The 17739-nt window shown below is 49.6% G+C and overlaps 1 protein-coding gene across 11 annotated transcripts in view; it reads left to right on the plus strand.

The window, feature by feature from the left end:
- Nucleotides 1–17739, plus strand: part of MICAL2 (microtubule associated monooxygenase, calponin and LIM domain containing 2) — a 210906-nt gene that overhangs the window by 13726 nt on the left and 179441 nt on the right. For 9 of the 11 annotated variants that reach the window (XM_072969524.1, XM_072969512.1, XM_072969517.1 and 6 more), the window contains one exon: nt 12177–12247. The exons of 1 other annotated variant lie outside the window; for it this stretch is intronic. The gene's annotated coding sequence lies outside the window, so the exon portion shown is untranslated. Of the gene's footprint in view, nt 1–12176; nt 12252–17739 lie in introns of all 11 variants that reach the window. One more of the 11 variants, XM_072969513.1, reaches the window with a different exon arrangement.

The following is a 17739-nucleotide window of genomic DNA, read 5'->3' on the forward strand; positions in this document are numbered from 1 at the left end:
ACAGTTCCTTCCTGTGTCCTCCTGGTCACTCCTCATTCGGCCATTGCTGTGGGAATTAGGTTACTCCCATTCCTATAGACGTATTCTCTCTCTTCTGGAAGATGAAGTGCTGAGCGAGGCTAGTCAGAGCTTTTAGCCAGTGGGGCTTCATTGCTGTCAGGGTGGTTGATCCCCATACCTGCCCCTGACCACCATAGCTCTCCTCTGGCTGGTCTAGATCTGGGTCAACCACAGACCAGTGGTGCCCACAATGACCCCAGAGCCTTCTCTCCTCACACACGTGCCCTCCAAATATTCCCTCAGCCTTCCCTCCTCACACACGTGTCCTCCAAATATATCCCAGCCTTCTCTCCTCACACATGTGTCCTCTGGAATATTTCCATCTCTTTGTTTCACAGGCATTTTACACAGAGCCACCTCTTTTGTTATGTAGAGAGACTGTTTCCCTGCCCTATTCCAAGTCTTGTCCTTTAAAAGATAAAAACTGGGCACAGAGAAATGTGTATAGTCTGCTGTCAGTGATGTACAGAATACATTTGTGTATTTGTGTGTATATACATAAACATCATCAGGGATGAGACACAAGTGACAATAACCGTGGTTCCTGGCTTCAGAGCCGGGACCGACTAGGTCGATGGGCCAAGAGTAGGAGGGACACATTTCCTGGAAAGGTCTGTGCTTTTTGATTTCTGAACCCAGTGAATGCGTTTCCTATTAAAAAATTTTAAAAGCGTAGATTATCTGGGCATCCTAATTGGTGAATTGTGGAAAGAGGATGACACCTGGTCGAGTCAGCACATGGCTGCTCCTGCCAGGTGGCCCAGCTCCTCAGGTGTGAATCGGGCTGGTCCCAGCCCCACTTACCTCGCAGCGGGACGCCAGGAGACCATCTGCTGGAGCAAGCCTGGGCCCCGTGCATAGAGGGTCTGCGGTGCACAGGGCTCCCTCCCTCCTCCCTGGCTCTCCTCTCTGAGCCAGAGAAGTAATTTGAGATTTGCTGCCTTTTGTTTTAATCTCAATTTGCTTAGCACTGGTGCTCAGCCGGCGCACCTGGCCCTCAAGTGTTGGTTTTCCATGGTTAAAATGGAAATCACCTAAAACTTACACCATGTTTTTTTTGTTTGTCTTTGTTTTTGTTTTCCTCTGTTAAACTCCCATATTTGAGGAAATTGAAACACTCTGAATGTCCGGGTTTGCCTGGGACAACGATGTCCTTTGCTTTTCCAGATCTGTGGAACTTTACAGATTATTTCTTTTCTAATCATCCTCATCTCCCCAGCACAGGGAGGCATTAGAGTGGGTCTAATACCCTTTGAAAACACAGGCCCATGACTGGGTTTGCAGATACCCAAGGTCAGAGCAGGCCCTGAAGAAATAAGTCGGGGCATTGGGAGAAGCCAGTCCAGGCATCTGTAACTGAGGAAGTGACCTGATTGGGAAGGTGACTTGCTTATGTTGGGCAGCTAATTAAGAAGCATACAGTGGACACCTACTGTGTGTCCCAAGCCCTGTGCCACAGAGATGACAGTATGGTTAAGGCGCAGCTCCTCCCAAAGTATTTGCTGTATTCCTGGGAAAACAAGACACACGTGTTTAAAAAAATTAAGTAACAGGAGACTTTGGTAACAGTTCAACTCGGTCATAGAAGGCAAGTCACAAAGTAGTTCATGACTAATTTCCTTGTGACTGGTGGAAACAGCAGTGGGTGTGGGGAGTGTTTTCTAGAGGCTGGAGGGGGCCTGGAAAGCTTCCTGGAGGAGGTGGAGGCAGAGGCGGCTGCATTTGATCTGTATCTTGGAGAGTAGGTGAAGTGCAGATGGATATGTGGGAGGAAGAAGAGAGCATCTCTAGTGGTGTGAAGGCTGGGCGAAATGGGAAGATGAGGCTGGGCAGATGAGTTTAGGACAGATGCAGACCACCTTCAGTATGACAGAGGGAGACACTGTGTGTGTGTGTGTGTGTGTGTGTGTGTGTAAAAGTTCAGAACAGAGATGGGTGGATGAGGGCCCAGGGTCTGATAGGGAACTCTTGTAAAATCCTAGGAAGTATGTGGCCTCCAGGCATTTAACGTAGGCATCTCTAGCCTGTCCTCCAGAAATGTCCTCAGAAACAGAGGAGGCCAGAAGCATGCTATTGCTCTGTTTGGACACTTTCTTCTTAGGCCTTCTAAATGGGTATTCATTCATTCATTCAGAAGGTATTCATGAGTTCTTACTCTGTGCCAGCAACTGTTCTAGGTGCTGCGGTCACAGCAGGGAAATGAAAAAATAGGGTAAAATCCCTTGCCATGTGGAAGGTCTATTCTCGGAGGGGAGAGAGACAATAAACAAGTTAAATGTATGAGGCCAGCTGATGCGAGGTGGGTAAAGAACACTAGAGCAGGAAAGAAGCCAAGGTGTGCTGGGTGCAGGGGGCGGGAAGCGGTCAGGGGAGGGAAGCGGTTGGGGTAGGACTGTCAGTTTAAATAGAATGATCAGGAAAGGCCTCACTTGCTTGCCCTGCACTGGGATTTGTAAGCCAGCAAGTGAGAAGTCTGGGGCCAAAGGGAAGGAGGCCAAGAGAGGTCCTGTGGGGATCTTGAGTCCTTCGTTGATCTTCTTCAACCCACTGAGATCTTCAGCTCTGGGCAGCAGGGAGCCTTAGAGTGTTCATGAGCAGAGGAATCCATGTATGGGAAGATGTCCCTCGCGGCTTTGTAGAGGATGGGATATAGGGAGCTGAGGCAGAGAGGCTGGATAGGAGGCTGAGATGCCAGGAGGAGAGGACTGGGGCCTAAAATAGTCCATTAGTTTGGCACTCCCTGCCGAGAAACGGTGGGGCAGAGCTAGGGCGCAGGAGCTGTGGGACAGGAGAGAGGGTGAGAGTGGATACTGGCAAAAGGGTGGGGGGGATGCTGACAGAGCTTAGGTTAGGGGGTTGACAAGCAGTGCCCCAAGTTCTTAGAACTGGGGCTTGGGAATCCATTAAACATTCTTGCTGTGACTTTTCTTTCATTATTTCAGCATAATACCAGTGCTTAGGAGTGCGGGCTCTGGGTTTGAGTCCTGGCTGAGTGATGTTAGGCAGGTTATTTAACCTCTCTGCGCCTCGAGCTCCATATCTGTAAAATGAGGGCAAATGGTACTTACCTTCTAGGCACATTTTTGAAAGGATGAAATAGATCATTGACTGTAGAATGCTTAGAACAGTACCTGACATAAAGTAAGCTTGTATATTATCGTATATTATCTTGTTTGACCATGTGTTTCTCTGTCCCTATGTGTATGTGTGTGAGTAAAATAAATGTGTTGGACATATTTTTTCTGTTGTTCTAAAGCTACAACAAATGAAAAAATGATGCTTTTTAGGGTGAAATGAGGTAATGCATGTAATGGATTTAACTTACTGGGAGGTGAATACTATTTAAAAGTACTATTATTACCACCAAATATTATTGTGAAAAAAATGATTTTCCAATGGAAATCTTTTGTAAAGTTGTCTGATTCAACCATAATGTATTGAGCCTATGGTCTTCCAGGTGCTGCGCTAGACATATTATCTCATTTCATCTTTGCAACAACTGCCTGAGATAAGCACTGTTAACTATGTTTTATTGAGGAAGAAGCCGAGGCTCAGAGAGGCTAAAATTTGCGTGAGGTTATACAGCAGAGTAAGTGGCAGAACTGGAATTTGCAATTTTTTTTTCCATCTGACATGGACAATCTTTTTTTTAAACATTTTTTTATTGAGTTACAGTCATTTTACAATGTTGTCAAATTCCAGTGTAGAGCACAATTTTTCAGTTATACATGAACATACAGATATTCATTGTCACATTTTTTTTCACTGTGAGCTAACCACAAGATCTTGTATATATTTCCTTGTGCTGTACAGTATAATCTTGTTTATCTATTCTGCATATGCCTGTCAGTATCTACAAATTTTGAACTCCCAATCAATCCCTTCCCACCCCCCTGGACTATCTTTTACAATAAGAACAAATTACTTCATGAGTGATCTGTTATGTAAATGTACATTGACATATAGGTTCTTACATCAACCTTCCTCGGTATTTGGTACTCACATGGAGCCTTGGGGAGTGCAGAGGTGTGGCCAACTTCCAGGACACACCAGGAGCAGTGTGAGTGGGACCCTGGCCCAGGAGTCAGAGCTGCCCAGGGGCAGGAGAAGCCATGAGTGAGTTGGGGCCCTCCCTCACTGACTCATCTCTGCAGGCCTTATCAGAGCCTTCAGCCACATAGAGAGTCTGAGACTCGTCTTGGTTGACCATATGCCGAAGGAGCAGACTCTGATGGGTTCAAATACCAGTTCCACCATTTACCAGCTGTGTGAGGCCATGAGAGGAGTGAATTTCTTTGTGCTTCAGTTTTGTCATCTGTGACCCATTCATAGGGTTTTTACAAGAATTATATGAGACGGGCCACGTAGATACTTAGAACAGCCTGGCCCACAGCAAGCACTCACAAAGACTTTGTGAAATAAGTCTCAATGTTTGAATCCCTGGAGACTTGTGCCTTGTCCTAGAAGGTGTTGGAAAAAGTTTGCCAAATGGAATGGGTTCCTAGTTTATCTTTTCCCTTACAGTTGTGTGTTCTGACCTGAAGCCCCCACCTCCCAGGACTGGGGAAAATGTCTGCTATTTCTAAGGATACTTTACAGTTTGCTAATCATGTCTGCATTCACATGTCAGTGTTCACAGTCATCCTGTGTGGTCATTGGTTATTATCTCCATGTAATAGGTCAGGAGATCAAGGGTCCATAGAGTTAAGTAATTTGCCTACAGACTCGTGGGTAAAAGGTAACGACATAGGCGCCCCTGCCCATCCCAGGCAGCTTCCATCTGGAGGCTCAGAGTGACCAGCCCACAAAGCCCCTTCATCACTTCCCCTTTGCCCTTCTCCTGAGCAGGGTGGAAGGAGGCCATGTGACCAACAGACCTTTATACAGTTCTGTTTCATCCTCTCCTTCCTCCAGGTCCTGTTACTTCCAAAAAAGCATGTGACGGTCAAATGAGCAGAGTTGCTGAGATCTCCTCCACCTCACTTTCCCTTCTTTGCGGGCCCGGGGCCTGGGCTGGGCTTGGTGGAGAGCTGAGACAGCGGGAGGGTGTTGTAGCTTTCAGCATTTGGAGCAGTACCTGAGCACGGGCGTGCTCAGGGGGTACCTGTTCTGGGAGGAGGAGGAAGCCGGCATCTGGCATCCCTGACTTCACCTAGGAGGATCAGGCACTAGGGGTGGGGCTCAGAACCGAGTTCGGGGTGCAGGGGACTGCCGGCAGGGGGCCAAAGCAGAGGTTGCAGGGGGTGGAGGTGGCACTTCCTCTCCAAGAGGCAAACAGACAAATGGTCCTTCCAGCTAAGGTGGGACTATACCCAGGGCTCCACAGTGGACTGCAATCTAGGCTTCTCAAGCTCTAGGGTTGCTCCTCAAGTGAGAGAATCGTCCATTTGGTTCAGGTTGTTGAGAAAGCACCTACCATGTCCCAGGAATATGAAGTCCCCTCTGCCATGAGGAGCTTATGTCCTACAGCCTCCTTTTGACCCGTGCCCTCTTCTCCCTCCTTGGAACCTTGAGTGCCAGGGTGGTGGTGGTGGTACTTACGTGCACCTGGCAGCGTTCAGATTCCTGGTGTCCTGGAGCTTGGCTGGAGCTTGGGCCTGGCAGGTTGGCACAGCAGCACAGGCGGGAGTTGGCAAAACCACCTGCTCGTCAGGGTTCCAAGCCTACTTAGGGGAGGTAGGGCCTTTATAGTCGTAATTCTTGATTCCCTCCATGTTGACTGTGTGACCAAAAGAGCAGCCGCAGGACCATCCCTGGGGTGTGGGTGAGAAGGATCACAGGTTGAATGGCTCCCAAGATAATGGCCCAGGCGCCCATCCCTTGCTCAGAGCAGCCCCCCTTTCTCTCTTTCTCTAGCCTGTCTGGTCTCCGCTGCCACTGTGCCTGCCTGCCGGGGTCACCCCTGCCTCCAGCTCTTTGCTGTGGTTTTTCTAGTTTGCAGTCCCTTCCTTTTCTCCTTGGCCTTCCTCCATCCTCACCCTCCAAGAAAGAGATTGAGCCCTAACTACTTCAGGAAGTCTTCCTAAATGCTCTCAGCCAAAACTCCCCCTCTTGTCTCCATATGTCTCCTGGGTGGAGAGCCAGCAGCCTCCAGTTCGGCATTTACATGTTATATAATGTGTTTTGAGCACCTGTCAGACAGGAGAGCAGAGCCTAGGGCTTTGGAGTCTGACTGGCCTGGGTGTGTGCTCTAGCTGATTCTTATGAGCTGTGTGCGTTTGGGTAGGTGCTTTGATTTCTCTGAGTCTTGGTTTCCTTACCTGAATTTGAGGATGTGGTGCCTACTTTACAGGGAAGTTGTAAGGCCCCGATGAAATAATCTACACAAAGCACTTAGCACGCAGTTCCTGGCCCATAGTAAATGACTAACATGTGGCAGCCTTTATTCTTTGATGTGCATTATCTTATTTAACCCACACCTTAGCTTTATAAGGTAGACACCATCTGCTATGAGCCTCGGTGCTGAAATGACTTGCCCAAGGTCTAAAAACCTGCAGGCAGTGAGGCTGACATGCAAGCCCCAGTGCGGCTGCTGGCCTGAGGCACCACCGCTCTTCCTTCTGCTGCTTTTGCTTCCCAAGCTCAGACTCCCTAGTTCCTATACTTTCTGGTATCTTCACAGCCTGAGCCAGGAAACGCAGCGCAGGTTTATTGAATAATTTTTCCTGGATGATTTAATGGGAACCAGGTTGGGGGGTGGGCAGGAAATGGGACACCTGGAGCATTCCATCCCTTCAGATGTCTAGCTGACCCAGTGTGCCATGTGCTGCGTACCATTCTAGCAGCAGGTCGTGCCGAGCAGCATGGTACCCCACTGCACCTAGCCAAGAAGGAGGGAAACCAAGTCATGCTCTGGGGGAAGATCAGCCAGTCCCTTTTAATTAATGCATTTATTTTTAAATAGCAGAGAAAAAAAGCTATGAAAAGAACAAGAACAGTCAGGGAAATACCTACCTGGATAATCCTCATGCCTGAGGCGGTCACTGCCTGAGCCTAGCTGCTGGAAAGTAAACAAAAGCTGTTAGCTGGCAGGCAGGCTCTGGGTGGCGTGTGGCCTGGTGGAGTGTGTGTCTGGCGTGGGTCCGTGGGTGAGGCTCCTCTGGGATGGCGGACCGAACTTCCCCACGCCCGCGGGTGCCGCCGGGGCCCTGCCGAGGATGCTCTTCCTGTCGTTATTGTAGTCAGGATGGCTTTCACATCATTGCAGATCATGGTCTCCCGTTCTTTTCCTGCAAGTGTTGGAAGCGGACACCTCCTTTTCCAGCGAAGCCTCCTTTGGTACCAGCTGATGTTTGTGTCTGTACCGTCCTCACCCCACTGGTTATGTAGTTTACATCTGTGCAGATCTTGGAGTCGAGTTCCAGGGACCTGAGGAAGACGATGGCTGTGTGTATTGGTTCCTGTGTTCACCCCGCAGCTTGTGCTGCAGGAGACGGGGGAGGCAACCGGTGTGTTTTGGTTCTTTGTTTTTGCTACCAGGCTGGGGTTTGGGTTTTTACTTCCGTTTCTCTAAAACTCTTTAAAACACATCTGAAGGTGGAGCTTCTTTTCCTGGACAGAATTAAGAGGGTGCTATTAGAAGTCCTGGGGGTACAGGAATAGACTGTCTTCGGGTGCTGGCCCAGGAGGTGGCAAGAAAATGAGACCAAGTAAAGATTATATTGTTCGGCCCAGGCTATGTGTCAGGCATTTTTGTTGTACCTGTTGAGTCAGAATTTCTTGGGAAAGGTGACTGAGAAATAAACAAAAACAAAAAACAAACAATTTCCCTCCCCAAAAAAACTTCTCCATGGGATAAGGAAACATCCAGGATGCTGCCTGTTGGTACCTTAGGGCAGCCCCTTCGTCTGGGAGGCTGTCTCTGGGTGGGGTGGAGTGCCCATTGTAGATGAGGGGGTTGCAGCACATCCCATCTCCCTTGGTTAGGTCTGCGCACAGGTATGAGTGGCAGCAGACGTGCCTGTGTGACAATGGGGCCTCAGGCTCAGAGATTAGAGGGTGCTGAGGAGGTAGCCTGATGGGTGGACCAGGCAGCGGGCACAAGTGGTGTGACCTTGACGAGTTAGTCACTGAGCTCTCTGAGCCTCAGTCTCCTCACCTGGAAAATGGGTTGGATGAGCATCCAGCTTCTAGGGCCATACTGAAGGTTAGATGTGATCGTACCAGTGAGAGAGTGATTTACGAGCTCACGCAAGCTAATTTCCCTTCCCTCACCCACCCTCCTTCCTCCTCCAAAAAGAATCGTTTCAAGCAGCTACCTGGATGTTTTCCTGCACCGCGTGAAGCCAGTGGAAATCAGCTCAGTCTCCTGCTTCCTCTTTTTCCTCTTCCTAATGCTCCGGGCAAGGGGACCCACGTCTGAGGCTGGGTTTCCAGCCCAGGCCCTCAGGAATGGGCTATTCACTTTTTTGGTTCCAGTACCCTCCTCTCCCAGGAGGGGCACTGGTCCAGGGGCTGCAGCTGCTTCTCTCACCTCACTTTGTAGAGATGAATTGTTGCCCGTGTTTGCTTTCCCCTGGTCGCCTGGGTCTCACTGAGAGGGTGCAGCTGGCTTTTCTTTATGGGCAGGATTTAGTAATAATAGAGCAGCTGATTGCTGAGTGCTGCTGTTGGTTGGGGCTCTTTGGGTTTCAAGTGACAGGAACCCAACTTGAATGAGCTTAAGTAAAAATAAGATACCTTGGAAGGTTCTAAGGGAAATGCAGAGACTCAAAGTAGCTGCTGCAGAATCCAGCCCCAGAAAGAGAACAGGTGACTTCTAGCATCCCGGACTTAGTCCATGGCTGCAGGCAGCTCCCAGCTGACCCACATGGCCCTGCAGTGACCCAAGAGTACCAGGTCTTCCCCAGGATTTTTTAGATTGGAACTTGGCCCAGCTTGGAGCATGGGCACACCCTTTGTACCTAAGAATGTGGCCAAGAAGGAAAGATACTTTGATGTACCTATCTTGAATCCCATGCCCACCTTTTTGGCTGGTGAGTGAGGGATAGGGTGGCATCTGTTATTGGAACAAAGGGAAAAGGATGCTAGTGGTATTAATAATTATGTATAAGATGAACTCACTTTTATCACGTGCTTACTTTGTGCCAGAAATTATTCTAAGCTCTTTACCTACAGAACTCATTTAATCTTCACAATCAATCCTATTTTATATACCAGGAAGCTGAGGCACAGAGAGTTGAAGCAATCTGCCCTCGGTCACAGAGCTTGCTGGTAGGAGAGCTGGGACTGAACCCAAGCAGAGGACTCCGGGTGTGCTCTTAACCACCGACTCTGATGCAGACAGTTCAGCAGATGCCATCACCAAGCGCTTAGAGCTAAACACTGGGCTGTGTCCTTTACAGCATTACCTCATTTCATCTTCAGAACAGCTCTGTGGAGTAGGCACTAGCATCATTCCCATTTTTAGATAAGAAACTGAGGCTCACAGAGAGTATGTGACTTGCCTGGGGCCACCTGACTAATTTAAAGTGACAGAGCCAGGCTAGGAATCCCATGGCCTGAGCTCTTGACCACTTTGCTGGGTAACCTTTGTATTCAGACATACCTCCTGCTCTGTCAGTTGCTCCCCTGGCAATTGGGATAAAGAGCAGACCTGGCTCAGCATCTAAGCCTTCGTCCTCCGTCCTGGCCTGGGGTGTGGAGAACTATGCCTGGCACCCACTGCTGGGGGGCTGGCGTTGTGATTCTGTGCTGGTTTTGGTGTGTCTCACACTAATTCACTCCGAAGGGTTCTTGAACAAGCCCTCAGTGCACCCAAGCTCTGAATTTCTTTGTTCCTCTGTTCAACAAATATTGATGGTGGGGGCCTAGTGGGTGCCAGCCCCTGTTCCAAGTGCTTGGGGTCCCTCAGTGAAGACTCTGACTCTATGGAGCTAAGCTTGGAAAACAGCAGAGAGGAGGGTCCCCTGAGCTCCTCTCATGTCCCTCAGCATCACTGAGGTGACTCAGGCTCGCAGGAAATCTTTCCTGCATCACCCAAGTCTGGCCCATAGGGGCCTGGAGAACTTGTGCTTCTTTTCTTGGGATGGGATGGTGGCTAGTCTGAGAGGAGATGTTGTTTCCTCATTCTAATGGATTACTGAGGGAGCTAGCATGGGCGTGGGCTCCAGCCGGCTCCACCGTGACTCCCAGGTGGCATGGTCAGTGGTGACAGTCTCCAGGTGAGGACTGGGGCTGGGCCATACCTCAGTTCTGCCCTCTGTGATGTGGCTGTCCTGCCTGCCTCACTGGGTTGCTGGGAGGATCATCTGAGATAGCACGTGCTAACCGCCTGTCGTAATGCCTGTGTGTGAGTTAACCCCTCCCTCCTTTTAATAACTGACTAGCTTTGTAGGGGGTCTTTAAAAGTCAAAGCATGTGGATGGGGCAGCTGGAAGGGGTCCTTGGTGAGGTCATGCTCCTCATTTTGCAAATGACAAAGCTGGGGCCCCTGGAGGGGAGGGAAGGTGCTGGGGCCTTCTGGTTTAGTGGAGTTAAGGGGAGCTTGCATTGCCTTTGGGTGTTGGTCAGGCAGAGGGTAGGAGTTGGCCTTCGGAATGGCTGGATCACAGTGTGTGCCCAGCCACACTGTGGGACTGGTGCTCAGCCCTTAGAGATGGGTCCTGAAATGCCCACGTCCATCCAATCGTGCAGACAGCCCAGGCAGAGCCTCTGTTTCCCTGCTGTTGGTCTCAGCAACGTCCCAGGGTGGGTAGGGCCTTCTGTCCCTGAGATCTAGGGAGCAGGGGGAGGTCCCTGGTTCTCAGACCTGGTTAGATTGACAGTGGAATTCTGCACCAGGATGTCCAGCTCCCTCACCCACTGTACCCAGAAGCTTCCCTGGAGAAGCAGGGGGCAGAGGAGTGGAGGCCTCGTGCCTCTCTGACTTCTGGCTCGAGGCAGCAGCAAGGACTGATGAGAATGTGGCGGAGGCAGGCCAGCCTGTTTGTCAGCTGCCACGGGCTGCAGAGGTGTGGCCTGAAATGATGGTGATAATGACGGGGATGATTGCGATTGCAGCTTCTGCTCGGGTGGCTGCTTGTGGGGCGTGCGGGCCCGTCGCTGCTGTGCTGGGACGCCTCTCGCCTCAGTGTGATGGGAAAGGCCGTGAGTGCTGGGTCAGCCGGGCCTGGGCTGAGTCCTGTCATCACAAGAGCCTCTGCTCTCCGAGCCTCTGTTCCTGTCTGTGAGGAGCCAGTGAGACAAAGCATGTCTGGTCTCTAATGGCGCTTGTTTCATGCATGGCCAGTGCTCAGGAAATTGTGGCTTTTCTCTCATCAATAGTCTGCGAATTCCAAACAGTGAGTCCCAGGCTCTAAACGCAGCCCTTTGTGTAGTAGACAGAATTTGTGTGTCTATCTTTGGGCACGTAGGCCTCCTACCTCACTGAGCAGAGTGCACTTACGTCCACAGAAGAGGGGCATCGCTTCTCGTAGCTCTCAAGTTTTACATCCGTGTTAATTTTTGTCCTTTTGAGGCTACTTCTTAGAAACTTGGAATTGTGGTAGTAAATCTTTAGAAATGTTTTGTAACTCTAGGCTTTATTTTCCAAACAGGTGTAGAAGCATTTTCTGCAGACGAGGTAGGATGTAACCAAATCACTGGTGTGGTCATTGGAAGCCAAAATCGTAATTTGTTTAGGAAACTCACCCACGATCAGATGGTCAACTTTTGTGACTTCTGAGTTTATTCAGCCTTTTGGACCTTTCCACCTTAGGAAATATGACAAATTTTACATTGGTGACTTGTTACCAAGTTTTACACCAACTTGATTGACTTTCATCATGTCCTAAGTGTAGGAATTCTGGCATTTTCTGTTTTTACTGAAGCGACTAGTGAAGCATTCTTTCCCAGGTCCATCTTATACTTTCCCTGCAAGCCTTTGCGTAGAGGTGTGATGAGCCTTAGGGTACCCAGACAGTGGCAGACAGTAGAATATGTCTAACCGTCTCATAATTCCTTTCTTCACATGCAGAACCTGTAGCAGAGTCATTCTCTGTCCATTTCCTCTTGTCAGATAAAGTGTTACTACAGGGCCAAGTGCATAGCATGTGGGGCCTCCTGATGGGGAGGCAGTAGGAGGCTGTAATGTAAGATATTGTACTTGACATTCATTTGGGCTCTTGTTTTTAAAGGAACATGGCAACCTGTGCATGGCTCGTCCTGAAAGGAGCTGATGTTTGTCATCGTGATGCATAAGAATCAAGTGAGTAAGTCACAGTGGTGGATCTCTTTTCTGCCATCGAGTCACTCTTGGGGGGCTGGCTTCAGGCTTTGGAAAGGGTAAGTGTGCTTGCATTCTTCCTTCAAGCCCAGGTGAATGTGACCCCATAGAAAGAAACAATGGCTGGTGAAGCGCCTTTGTCTTTGCCTACAACCTCCAAGGCCACACAGCCCTCCCAGGCTGTCAGAGAAGGGAGGGTGGCAGGAATTGAGACTTAGATATGTTTGGGGACATGAAAGACCTGTGTAACTCATGGTCTTTGGGGGGATGGAATCTTTCCCCCTCTGCCCCTAAGTAAGACCAGCAGTTTAGCTATCCTGACTCCAGTCAGGAGTCAGGCTCTGACATCAGTCCAGCTCTGATGCTGTTGCAGTCTCCTGCTGGCCCAGATCTGTGCCACGACAAGAATCTGGCCAGGCAGCTTCTGCAGGGAGTGACTTCAGAGCATGGCAGACCATTTGTCCAAGAGTTGAAAATGTGATCACAGCATCTTCCTCTGCTTGGGTTCCATTCTAAGGAGAGCAAACCTGTTCACATCTTTCTGTAGACTGAGCAGGTCCGTGGAGATTTAGGGTCTAGAAGGCTGGGTGCAGGTGAAAGTCAGTAATGACTTATTTGGCATAGTCACCCTCATAAACTATGTTAAGAGTCTTCCCACTGCTCTCTTGGCCCTGCTCTCTGTCCCCCTGCTCTGTCCTCTTACAGTGCTGCCAGAGACCTTCCTCTGAGACACATCTGCCAGTCAGTCACTCTCCCGTTGGCCTTCAAGGCCCCCTCCAGTCAAACTTCAGTCTCACTTTCCACACTTGTCTGCCTCTTCTCTACCCGGCTGCAGTCCCACAACTTCTGAAACGGATGTCCACAGCCAGGACACGCCATTCCCTCTGAGACGCTTCCCTCACCCTCCCAGCAAAGCTGGGTTCTCCTCCTCCTCTCCACTCCTGTAGTGCTTTGTTCAGACCTCAGGTGCATCCCTGGCTGAGTTGAGCTTTGTTCTCTCGTCCGTCTCCCCAACCAGCTGTGGGAGCCTTGAGGACAAGGGCCTGTCCTCCAACCTTCCCATTGGAGCCAGGCAGTGTCATCCCCTCAGCATAGGACTGGGCACGTGGCAGTGGGTGGCCAGTGTTTGTTGACTCAAGGAGTTCAGGCCCTGAGGCTTCTCCAGAGCTTTATGGCTCACGAGGTCCTGCCTTCTGTCTTGTAGGGGCTGCATACCTTAGGAGGGGTAGTCAGATCATCATCATTTATTTTATAGACATGGAGACTGAGGTCTGAGCAGCCAGACTATAAGCTGTTAAGGACAAGGACCCGCATCTCTTGTGAACCAGGCTAGTCTGGTTTCTATCACCAAGTTTTATAATTAGAGAGAACCCAAGACATCTTTTAAAGCAAACCCCTTATTACCTAAGAGAGAAACCGAGACCTGGCCTGAGGATACTTCCTCAAAGTTACATAACCAACTGCTGTCCAGTGGAGGACTGGCGTGCAGGCCCTGGACTTCTGGTCTAGCTTTCTCTTTTTTAAAAAAGTATTGAAATGTAGTTGATGTACAATATTGTGTAAGTTACAGGTGTACAATGTAGTGAATCATAGGTTTTAAAGTTTACACTCCATTTATAGCTATTATAACATACTGGCTACATTGACTGTGCTGTACGTAGTCTAGCGCTCTTTCCCTGGCTCCTCCCTCCTCCGCTGCCTCCCTTCTGTGTACAGCCTTCCGAGAACGTTTTGGGACCATCAGTCTGCATTTACAGGAGGGTGAAGAACCTAAAGAATGCCCTGAGTTAGAGGAATGGGAGACATGAATAAAACTGGCTCTCCATCCAGGAGCTATTCTGGAGGTGTGAGACCAGGGCCAGAGCCCGGCGGAGGGAGGAAGAGGGTGGGGGGCGATGAGGGGAGAGCATTAGTGTCCAACTCGGAGCAGGGTGGAGGGCCCAGAGGAGGGGCAGCTGGCACGCATGGCTGGGGATTCAGAGGCTGGCCTGGTGGGCACCAAGGATCCATGGAAGTGAGGAGTCCATGTTGAGGTCCTGAGCAGTAGGATGAGAAGGGATTGGCTGGACAAAGGGGAAAGCCGCTCCAATAATTCTGGTCCTTAATGTCTGGTCAAAAAGGTCCTGATCAGCCAGCCTGCTGTGGCCTAAGAACCCCCCCCCACTTCCTGTAGAAACACAGAAAGTAGAGCGTGTCCGCAGAGGAGGATCGGACCATGCACAGAGAATTCCATCATTGTCTGAAATGTGTGCGGGGAGGGAAGTGTGTGCATTTCTGGCCAGCTCACTCCTTTCGTTTTGTTTTATTTCTCATTGACCTCACTTCCAGTTGGTCTTTCCCCTCCTCCCAATCTTAGGGCTCTCCTGGAACATTCATTCGGTCCAGGCATGATATAGGGCCAGGTAGGCCCTGGCTGCTCTTTCCAGTTTTACCCACCCCTTCTTGCAACTTCTGGGGCACCCAGACTGGGAGCCTGGAGCTGACCGGAGGCTCTGTCTCCACTGGCAGGTTGAAACATACACTTTGCCCAAATTACAGAGAATGTGAGGTTTGCCAAATGGGTACCTTGGGTTATTTTCCAAAACACGACCAGGTTATAAACTTCTACAGGGAAGGTTTACACCTTAGGTTTACCTTATACTCTACATTCCATCAAGATCATTTCATCTTCATAACAAAGCAGATGGATTTACTCCCATTTTACAGATGAGAAATTTGACTCAGACAGGCTTTAACCTGCCCACAGTTAATGTTGCTGCCTACGGGCTGAGCTGGGCCACAGCCCAGGCCTCCTGTTTATAAATTCCCTCATCTTTCTACTCTACTAAGCTCCAACCATATGCAAATTTCTGGAGGGCCAAGGCCATAAGAGGAATTCAATAAATATTTGTTGAATGAGTGAACTTTGGCTATTTTTTTTTTTTTTTTTTTGGTCACTCTTAACCATAAATGGATCTTCTTTGGCAGCAAAAGGAACACTACCCTGTGAAGTATTTGAATTTCTTGCCACGATAAGGAACTGGTGCGTTCTCTTCTCACCCAGCCTCACCTCTGGGAACTGGGTCATGCACACTGAATAATTAATTCCTTGAGTCTTTGACTCTGAGCTTCCTTCTTCTGATGCTTAGATGATCTGACCAACATTGATCTTGAAAGGTCTTATTGTTTGTCATCATAAACCTTCAGATGATCCATTGAATTGCTCACGGGGAATACTCTTGGCCTAATCAGGTCAGACTTCTAGTGGGTTAATTCGATTTCTTCCTGCCACTCTTCCCTGCTAATCTTGCTAGACTGAGGGAGAGGCATCACTGTGAGTTATCTTAGGTGTTTGGGGTTCTATAGGGAGAGGAAGGCCCACCTCTTCTCTCTCATTCTCCCTCTGAACCCCCCAAGATTTTATGGCGAGGGCTGGAGAACGGACAGCAGACCGTGTCAGTTTGGGAAGGTGTGCATGGGGTGGGGGAGGCGGTTATCGGAATATCTGCTGGGCCTGCTCTTCCCTGAGTGACACTTGGGTCATGTTGCTTAGAGTCTGCAGAGGATCCAGCTGGCCTCATTAGAGCAACCTAATTAGATCTTGAGGTCAACAGAGTAGAGTGGAAAAAAAAGTGGGCTGAGGCCAAAAGACCCACGATCTAGTGCTAGTTGTTCACAGCTTAGCTGCATGGCCACGGGCCAGTTGCAGAACTGTACCTGCCCTCAGATTTCTTACTAAGGAAGTAAGGGAGGCTCAGAGGGTTGTGGCATCTTAAAGGAGCCTCCTGGACTCCTGTGGTTCCAGTGCCCACTCTGCCTGTCCTTGTGATCAGCACCATCTTCTCCAGGTCGGCCACCTCCTCTACTTGCTTCTGTAGGCACTTTTTCCTGGACTTTGTAGCTCTGCCACCTCTCCCCGCTCCACCCCGTGATACGCCAGAGTGCAGATAAGAACTGCCTGTTGCTGCCCCGTGTCCTGCCAAGCAGCCTAGAAAAAAGTCTAATGTTTTGAAAGTGCGTTGGTGACCTGAGGGTACAGGTCAGTATAGGAGGAGAGTGAGAAGATGCCAACCCAGATGGCTCGGGGTTGCTGGGATAGCCCAGATCTTGATGCCCTAAGGTGCCTGTACTGTGTTCAGTTGTTTGACCAGAGGGCGGTAGATATGTTCTCAAAAATATGACTCCAAGTTTATCTTCTTCCCTGGCCAGGCTCTGTGGTCAGGGGTGACCAGACACTATGGAGCAGTAAAGGTCATGATGTTGGTGGAAGGCTGCTCGAGAGAGCTAAGAGATGTCTCAGGCAGACAACTAACACACACAGGGGAAGGGCTGAGGAAGGCGGATCTTCTCAAAGACTGATGCTCTTTGGGCATTAAAGCTGGAAAGAGCCTATAGATCATCTGATCTATTTCTCCAATTTTATGGGTAAGGGAACCAAGGCCCAGAGACATGACTTAGCCAGACCCATAAAGCAAGCTTGTGGTGGAAGCCAGATGGAAGCCAAGTCTCCTGACTCCCAGCCTTGGAATCAGAAACATGATACAAAGTGACTTTTTCCCAGGTACTATGTTGTCTCTGCTCCTGGATTCAGCCACCACACTTTCCACTCCTCTCTTTGACCCTGAGCTTGATTGCCTAAGGTGTTAGCAGGGCCCCACTGCTCCCAGCTCCTTGTTTATCGAGGCCTAATAAAACCTGGGTGCAGCATCATGGCGAGGTGTAGGCTTCTCCTATGTGTGGGCAGTTTGACCTGTACTCAGGGACCAAACACTGTTGCATCAGCAGTATTCTGTTTTATGGTGTGGCTTGGGTGAAAAATTAATTCAAGACAGGAAATGAAGGATTGGATGGCCCAGCCTCAGCAATAGTGGACTCTCATGGGTTTATCATTCAGATAGAAATCAGCTTTGTTGCTAAGCAGACATCGTTCTGAGACTCTCTAGCTAAGGGCATGGATCCGGGGCAGCCCACACTGTCCCCTGCTCCAAGAGAGGGCGCTTTGGATTAGAGGCTGTCTGCCCCATTGCTGTGTTGATGGCATGTGAACCAGAATGAAAGCCATTCACTTTTATCTAGAGGACACCATTTGGCTCAGCACTTCCTACTGAGCTCAGGGAAATGAGCAGGCACTGAATTTACATATTCTGCCTCATTTTCTCTTCACAGTGGCCCTCTGAGAGATGGGCATGGCTATTTGTTGTACTGGGGAGAAAACAGGCAGATACAGGTTAAATAACTTGCCCATGTCCCATGAGGGCCGGTGCTAAGATGCAGGGTGTCTGATTTTAAAGCCTTTTCTTGCTCTGCATTTCACGTGGCTTCTCTTTGCATGGAGAAGAGAGGGCTGGGGCTAAGTGGGCTGGGCATTGATTGAGGCATCAAGCATTTATGATGGGACTTCTGAGTGCCAGGCTCTGGGCTTGATTGTGGGGATGCAAAGGTGAGTAAGACCCAGTCCCTTTACTCCCAGGAGCTCACAGCCTGACCTGGTGGCA

Source organism: Vicugna pacos, chromosome 10, assembly GCF_048564905.1.
Source record: "Vicugna pacos chromosome 10, VicPac4, whole genome shotgun sequence".
NCBI lineage: Eukaryota > Metazoa > Chordata > Mammalia > Artiodactyla > Camelidae > Vicugna > Vicugna pacos.